This window comes from Crocuta crocuta, unplaced genomic scaffold (assembly GCF_008692635.1).
Source record: "Crocuta crocuta isolate KB4526 unplaced genomic scaffold, BGI_CrCroc_1.0 scaffold221, whole genome shotgun sequence".
In the NCBI taxonomy this organism is placed as follows: Eukaryota; Metazoa; Chordata; class Mammalia; order Carnivora; family Hyaenidae; genus Crocuta; species Crocuta crocuta.
In genome coordinates, this window is record NW_027528610.1 from 27,233 (window position 1) to 36,176 (window position 8,944).

The following is an 8,944-nucleotide window of genomic DNA, read 5'->3' on the forward strand; positions in this document are numbered from 1 at the left end:
AAGGCCACCCTTTGTGTGGGTGGAGCCGACATCTCCCTCACATCACACACTCAGGGGTCCCCCTTCTGCCATCTTCCTGGAAAGAGGGCTTTTCCTGAGTGTTTTCCCTAAGGACCTCCGCCCAGCACCCCGAAAACGGCCCTGACTCGCCTGTCCCGCACGGGTCCTCGCGGAGGGAGGACGCGTGGGTCACTGACCCCAGCGGTCCTGTGTCTGCGGTCTGGGCCTCCCCCCGCCCCCCTCCGCCCCTGCCGGAGGCCTCGCGGCGCCTGCGAAAGCGGGGAGCGCGTGCTGGTTACTGTGGGGCCTCGGAAGCAGGCCGTATGCAAAGAGCTGGCCTGGCGGGGGGTTGGCTCAGCTGGGGCCCCCGGAGCCCCTCTGTTAGCCGCAGTGAGCAGAGGAAGCAGTCACGGGGTCCGAAGCCGTAACCATGGAGCCCGCAGCCGCTCCAGGGAGCGGAGCCGCCTGCAGAGCTCCCGCCGCTGCTAATCAGCCCCTGGTGGCAAAGCGTTGACAATAGACTGCTCCCCCACCCCGACCAGACAACGGGGGGCGGGGGGCGGTGCTCGGGAACCTGGGCTTGCCGGCTGGCTTATAAAGCTGCAGCAACGGACAGCTGTTGCTCTCTGCGGCTCACAGCTGCTTCTGCCAGGCCCACACTCACCTGCAGCCGGTCCGCTCCCAGCCCACCTGCCGGAACGAGAACCTCATCTCTCCGCGCCTCCGACATGACCTTTCTCCTCTCCCCACACACATGCATCTGTCCCGCCGGGAATCATGATGTCGAGTTCACATAAACGGCCAGCTCCAAGGACTAGTCTCGCACTCTCTGCACCCTTGTTGCTGAGCCCAAACACACGGGACCAGCCTGGTCTCCCCCTTTCCTTGTGTCCCGGTAACATCCGCATCTCCACGGCCAAAGTCTACCTCCAAGCCCAGCACTAATTCCCACACGCGCGCAGCACAGCCCTGCCCCAAGCCCGGCTTGGGCCTGATTCCTGCATCAGGCCCAGACGACGTTCCCTGCAACATGGCGCACCCCACATCTGACCCCAAGGGGACCTTTCTAAAACAGGGAAGACTCCGTGACACTTGTCCATTTGCAGTTCCACCCAAAGTTTCTCTATGAACTTGCTGGAGTGTCTTTTGGGAGAGGGGGCCTGCTCCCAGAGCCCCAGACATGCTCACTGAGGCTGTTGGCTCCCAGTTTCCCCAACAGGGGGTGCTTCCTGTGGCTGGTAATATGGGCATCCCAGGGGTCAGATGGCTCGGGTGACAGCTGGAACTGCTTACCCCAGAAGAGGCTGGCTCCTGTGCTGCTTCATCAGAGTTCAAAGACAGGCTCCCCAGCTGGGATCGAAGCCCTGCCTGTGTGCTGTTTCCCTTGGCCTCTGCCTCGCACGCATGGATCTTGGTGGAGGGAGGGATCAAACAAAGCACATGTTACTTTCTAGACAGGATGCTACGGGCTAAACGATGTCCCTCCAAATCCACAGCTCAAGTCGTACCCCCAGCACCTGAGAACGTGGATGTATTTGGACACAGGGCCTTGAAAGAGGTAATCAAATCAAAATGAGGTCATTAGGATGGGCCCTGATTCCGTAGGACTGGGTCCTAGAAGGTGAGGACACAGACATGCACAGGGGGACGTCCACATGAGGACATAGGGTGAAGATGGTGTCTGCACACCCAGAAGAGAGGCCTCAGGAGGAACCAGCCTCGGCCTCGCCTGGATCGCAGATTCCCAGCCTCGAGAGCCCTGAGTCCCCGCGTCCCAGCCCGGGCATCTGCTGTGCAGCACGCACGACAAAACCAGATCTCAGACCTGACAGGACCTGCCACCTATTCCCCTTGAACATAGGTCACAGGGGCCCCAGGAATCTTTGAGGGACGCAGGGACCTGGCTCCAGACCCTCACGGTCTGGATGCAGCATCTGCTTGACTCTGTAAGCACCTTCTACATAGCAGGTCCTTTGCATCAACGGTCACATAGCGTCACAGCAGTCCTTGGGCTGGGACATCCTTACACACAGATTGCTTATGGTGTAGTGGCTGAGGCCCCAGGAGGTGAAGTGGGTCCCCTGTGTCGCACCTGGTAAGTGGCAAAGCCCAGCTCCCAACCCCGTCTGCACGCGGCCTCAAACTCCCTGCACCATCCGCTCGTGCAGCAGAACGGCCTCAGCCTTCAGGCAGGGAAACCTGGCAGTCCGCCAGGACGAGGTGCTGGGCTACCGGACGGACGGGCTCGAGAGCGAGAATCAGGAAGAGCCCCGTGCACACGCGGCACGGACCTCTCTGCCTCCTTGGGCCTGGCCGCCAGGGCCAACACAGCACCCTTCCTGTGGGGGGCGGGGGGCTCAGGCCCGGCTGCTGTTCACCCTTGTGCTCTGGGTTATCATCTACGCTCAGTCGTCTCAGACTCCCCTTCCAGCCTCCCGGGCCCCAGGAGCCGATTCCTGCCCGGTAACTGCCAAGGACGTCCGGAAACATCCTACATGTGAGTGCAGTTGCGCGTCCTGCCCTGAGTGGACACCGTCCCCTCTGACCCCTCTCTGGCTGCTTGGCCCCTGTCTCCTTTTGGGGACCAGGCCCTGAAGTGGCAACTGGGGGTGTCTGCATCTTTTGGCCTCACCGCCCTGCCCAGAGAGAGTGAAGGCCGAGGCCGACTCTGCTGCCTCATTTGGACGTGATGAGCAGTCTGCACAAAGTGCCATTTGTAAAGGGTTCGTCACATCTTGTGGCCCCTGGCCCCAAGGCTGCCTGGAGAACACAGAGGCGAGACCATAGAATCTCTAGGTGGCGCTGAGGGCATTTAACGTCACTTGGGCCACAGTGGGAGGCAGGCACGTCCCCTGGTCACCAGCACTCACGGCACTCGGAACGGTAAGTGCGCTGGCTCATGTCAGACGCAGGACTGGCGTTCCCTGCCAGGCGTCTCTGATTACAAAGGATTTGTTAGTATTTTTAAAAATTTTTAATGTGTATTTATTTTTGAGAAACAGAGTGTGAGCAGGGGAGGTGCAGGGAGAGAGGGAGATACAGAATCTGAAGCAGCTCCAGGCTCTGAGCTCTCAGCACAGAGTCCGACGCGGGACTCACAAAGCGTGAGATCGCCCAGGTGCCCCTGCTTGTATTTTTTCAATGACATCGTCTGGATGTGAACGTGGCTGATGCTGTGGAGGCAGAGGCGAGAATCACCAGAGTAACAAACGCACCCCCAGGTTCGCTCCCAGTCACTGAGAAAGCTCTCCTTACATATGTGTTCACCTGAGGGGCACCTGGGGCGCTCAGGCAGATAAGTGTCCCGTTCCTGACTTCAGCTCAGGTCATGGGCTCACGGTTCATGGGTCTGAGTGCCGCATCGGGCTCTGTGCTGATAGTGTAGAGACTGCTTGGGATTCGGTGCTCCCATACTTGTGCTCGCTCTCTCTCTCAAAATAAATTTTTAAAAAATTTTAATATGTTCACCTGAGCAAACATTTCAAAGCAGCAATATTACAAGCACCCTAAATGTGCACTGAGGGGTGACTGTGCTGTCCTGGGACACAGACGTGACGGGTGTGGACCAAGTTACCCGCTACGGCAGCATCTGCAAATCCCAGCAAGGGCCCTGCAGTAACCGTGTTAGATGAATTGTTTAGTCATGCACGAAAGCTTATAATCGGTAGGTATGTTTGTTTAAAAAGCGATAGAAGACGTTTTAGGCATGACGCGACCACATGCAGTGCAGAGCACCCCGTCCACGTTGCACGAGGTGCTCTCGTTCTTGCCACTTTTCTGCACCAACGTCGGCCCCTCCAGGCTGAGCCCCAGAACTTTCTGTGACTGCGCCCACGGCTTAACAAGCCACATGAGCCACCTCCAGTAGGACTCCCAGCGAGGCAGCGTCAGAGCGTGCGTAGTAAGTGTGATTCACAGTACAGGGGCCCAGAGGCAGCATGAGCACCCTGGGGACCACACTGCGCCCACACCCGTTTCCTCCCTCTTCCCTGCTCGTGTCTGCACCGCACTGCCCGTCCTAACCCCACCTTGCAGTGTAGATGCCACGTCCCCAGGTGTCCCCAAGGGGGTGCGGTGGGGCCCACGAGGGCCTTAGGACAAGGGGCCTGGCTCCCGAATGGTCACCCAAGCAGCCCCACCCACTGCTGGCGGGAGCCCTCCATGCAGGAGGAGGAAGGAGAAGCCAGACGGACAGAGCCTGACTGGCCCCAGATCCACACGACGGGGATGTGGCCTGAATCTTTCATCCCTCATGTGCTGGGATGCTGTTGTGCTGACAGACCGCTGCCCCAAACCCCCTCCACAACTGCGGCAAAAAAATAAGGCTCAATGGACTGCACTTTCCCCGCCTCCGCCTCCGTAGCCCAGGCTGGAAGAGCAGGGGCCCCTTTGAAAGGCTAATCCCTCAGTTCAGGTCCCGCCCACCTCTGCCATCCCTGTGGAGGGGAAGTTTCCTTGACAACCCTGAGAAACCTGCTCCGTTCCCTTGGCAACCCACTTTCTGAATTGCCCAAGCCTTCCCCATTAACAGCATTCCTATTTCAGTCTTGCAGAGCCTAAAGTGACAGTGCTGTCATTATGTGCCCGCGATCAATTACTCCAGACCTGCAATCACTGCTTACACGAGGTTATTAATCATGAAATTCCATAAGAACCAGCTTCACAAGGTGACTAATTCTGCACGCGGCACCGTGGAAAGGGTGGTGTAACTGCTCTCATTATGGAAGAGACCCTTCCATGGGCCCAGGGCTCGGGGTCCTTCCATCAGAGGTGGTGCGGCGCCCCTAAACCACACCGGTAGCACTGCTGCCAGCACCGGGGTCCATACGAGACCTGACTCATCTAGGACGGACGGCTTCTCTTACACACGGATTGTGGGTTGGATGGTGGGCTCCAGAAACATCCAGAAGATGTTTCCCCCAGAACACGTGAACAGGACCTGATCTGGGAAACGGTCCTTTGCAGATGTAACAAATGAATGATTTTGAGCTGACGCTCTCCTGGGTCAGGGTGGCTCTAAATCCAGTGACATGTGTCGTTAGAAGAGACAGAGGCCACACAGACACAGAGGACGGGACGTAGTCCAGAGCAGCCTTGTGAAGACAGGCAGAGATGGAAGGGACGTCCTGCAGATCCGCAAGCCCCCAGAAGCCGGAACGAGCAGGAAGATCCCTTCCCCCTAGAGCCTCTGGACAGGAGCTCGGCCCTGCGCCGCCTGGGTCTCAGACTTCTGGTCCCCAGAGCTGGGGGAGGACAGATCTCGGCAGTTGTGAGCCAAGCCGTTGACTTAGTTGTGACTGCAACCATAGGAAACATTCCCACAGAAAATGTGTTCTCTCCTTCTCTCTGCCCGGATCCTGGATACAGCCAACGTAAAACTCGAACATTTGGGCCTTGTGAATGCACATCATACAGGAATTCTTTATACCATATTGTTGCCTTTTGGAAATTCTGTCATTGTGTCCAAACAAACGTTACAGATTCTCAACATATGTCTCATGTTCACACTTGCTGTGGAGACTTTCTTTGCTCATAATCGGTCTGTGCCTGTGCTCTGGGAGGAATGTGAGGGATTCGGTGAGGAGCACGTGCTCTGTATCTCATGTTACTAAACACACGTAAGCACAGGCGACGAGAGCACAAGTACACAGTGGGACTCCCAGCTTAAATGCTTCTGCGCAGAGGGACACACAGTGAAAAGGAGACCTAGAGTAGAAACGAATTCCAAACCCTATTTCCAGTAAGGGGCTGATACTCAGAATATACGAAGATGTCCTGCAATAAAAACAAGTGACCTACTCAGTAGGCAGACCCGAACAGACGTTTCTCCAAGAAGACACGCGATGGCCACTGGACATGACCAGGTCCTCGGCGCCACTAGTCGTTAAAGAGACACGTGGTGGAAGCACATGAGATGCCACCTCACACCCTTTGGGAAGGCCACCATCATAACAGGAGACGAGCATGGGCGACGATGTGCAGAAATTGAAACCCTCACGCACTGTGGGCGGGACTGTAAAATGGTGCCACCACCATGGAAAAGACTATGCAGGTTCCTTGATAAACTAACCACAGAACTACCGTTCGCTCCAGAGACCTCACTTCCGGAAACACAGCCAAAAGAATTGAAAGCAGCATCTCAAAGAGATATTTGGGTGCTCCTGGGTGGCTCAGTGGGTTAAGAATCTGACTTGGGCTCAGGTCATGATCTCACAGTTTGTGGGTTGAGCCCCGCATCAGGCTCTGTGCTGACAGCTCAGAGCCTGGAGCTGCTTCAGATTCTGTGCCTCCCTCTCCCTCTCCCCTGCCTAGTTGGGCGCTCTCTCGCTCTCGCTCTCACTCTTGCTCTCAAAAATAAACACTTTTTAAAAGTTTTTTTTTTAAGTCAGGTTAGCATTGTCCTTCATTAATAAATATGGAAACTTTAATTAAAAACTTTACCAAATTCACTTGGGTACTCACAATATTTCAGGATATGGGGTCCCTGGCGGAAGAGAAAGGAATAGCGTACAGGTCCTTGACAGGGAAGGACATGGAGCGTGTATGGAGGCCACGCTTGGCTCTAGAGTTTCTATGGTTTATGACCTAAGACACCGTCCCCCTACCCCCGTGGCGTTCCCACACACACGCTGCTACTGGAATATTAAAAACGTGGCTGTCCCTCAGATTGTGGCCGCTCGGGACACCCTGAACCTACTTGATACGTCAGCCCACGGCCGGCCTCCCAAAACAGGAAAGGCAAGTCAGACGGAGATCCTGCAGCTCGCGATCTCAAGTCGAGGAGTGTGTCACTGAGGCTGTGAAGTGACCTCGTGGGAAGTCACCCGGCTTCAGGAGTGACTGTGAACTGTCACCAGGGGAGCTTCCCAGGAGATGGCAGGGAGGAAGGGGAGATGGCAGGGAGGCGGGGGCCCTAATTCAGTGACAGGTGTACTTGGTGAGAAGGGGAAAGGGGAGGAGAGAAAACGCAGGGAAGACCCGCACGGGATGACAGAGCCAGAAACGGGCATGAGCTGTCTACAAGCCGAGCACTGCCGCCAAGCACCAGAAGCTGGGGAAGCAGGAGGGACCCCTCCCCATCCTCTGGAGCCGCCAGAGGAAGAACAGCGCCGCCCCTCCCCCTGCCCCACCCCACCCCCGATCTGGGAATCTGGCCCCAGAGCGGAGACAGGGTCCCATTCTGTCGTAGACACCGGCTTGCGGAAAGGGGTTTCGGCCCGCCGCAGGGAAAGTCACACGGACCCTGTTCTGTAGGCTCCTGCGGCGTGGGTCCCCTGAAAGGCAGGTGGACCGTGGAACCCTCAGAGTCAGCAGGGGCCACCGGAAACCCCAGAGCAGTGGCTGGACACCAGACGCCAGAATAAGGATGCAGACTGGCTACGGCCTCCCAGGTCCCTGCACCCGGCACGCGTGGGGTCGGAGGCGTCGCACACAGCCTCATGGGTGAAGACTTCCGTGTCCCCATTCTCCGTGGCCCTCAAGAGCCTGGCAGTCACAGCAACGAAAACCCGCTGGGATGCCCGCTGTGCTACCCGCAGTGTGAAGCTGGTCAGAGGTGGACACGGCGTGGCGGAGGGGCTGCCTCACGCGGGGCGCGTCCTCACTGGAAAGCTGCTGGGCCCCACAGCGGGCCCTGTGATCGTCGGCTGCGCCCGGCCCCGTCTGCCCCAGATGGGGTTCCCACACCAAGCACCTCAAATATGGGGAAACACATAACCAAAAAGTCACACAAAACCAAAGTGGTAAAGACAAGCAAACGAGCCTTGTTTGGTGCCTCAAGTCCACAGGGCATGGCTTCTTGTACATACTCTTCTGGAAGCTATTGATTTACCCGTCGGCCCCTCCCTTCCTCACCTCAGTGCCTATTTTCCTGCTTCCTCACCTCTGCCTGGTGTGAACATCACACACTGGGTCGGGCCACACACTCTGTTCCTTCGCAGGCTGCAACCCAGCAATTGGACGGAAGGTTCCAGCAAAGACCACTCAGACGAGGCGACCTGCCAGGCCATGACCCCTGGTTCCCTCCCACTGGCCCAGCCCGGAGGCCACTGACCAGAAGGGCTGTGCCCACAGGTGCGCGTGCTGTGAAGGGCGTATTTATAGGAACCTCGGCCGCAGGGACCGCTGGGCCCCATCCCAGGAAGGCTGGCTTCCGGGTCAGGCCACCCGGGCAGGCCAGTGCTCGCCCCTCAGGGGTCAGAGGTGAAGGTGATTGGCCTTTGCTGCCCCAGCCGGGAACAGGTGTGGGGCATCAGAGCCCACTGAGGGCAGGCTTTTCTCTCTCTTTTTTTTTAAGTGTATTTATTTTGAGAGAGAGAGAGAGAGAGGTGGGCAAGCTGGGGAGGGGCACAGAGGGGGACAGAGGGTCCAAAGCAGGCCCTGTGCTGACAGCAGAGAGCCTGACACTGGGCTTGAACCCGTGAACCGAGAGGTCATGACCTCAGCCAAAGTACCCAATGGAGCCACCAGGGGCCGCAAGGGAAGGTTTTCTAAGAGTCAGGTTTTGCACAAGGGAAGGGGGCAGTCAGAGGACCGGGGAGGGGTGCGGCGGGGCCGGGGGACCACCAGCCAGCCCCTGGGTGCGTCCAGGCTGCTCTGCGTGCCGTGCAGCCATTACTTAGCCTCCCCGGCCTGTGCGTGCGGCGAGGGCAGCAGGCGTTGGCAACTGTCCCTGGCTGAGCACAGGCCCGAAGCGAGTCCTGGGCGAAGTTTTCAGGAGCCAGGCCCCTGCCCACCCAACCGCGGGGCCCACAGAGCACAATTCCTCGCTGCAGTGTGGGTGCTGGACCTCGGCCTGGGGGGGCCTCACTGAGCACTGGCAGACGTTGCCGGACTATATCCCGGGCCCAGAGGCCTCAGGATCCCCCTGCCCGGCATCCGGCGGTGCCGTGTCCTGGCCCCTCCGAGCCAGGAGGACCAGCCCGGCCTCCACCTCGGCCAGGCC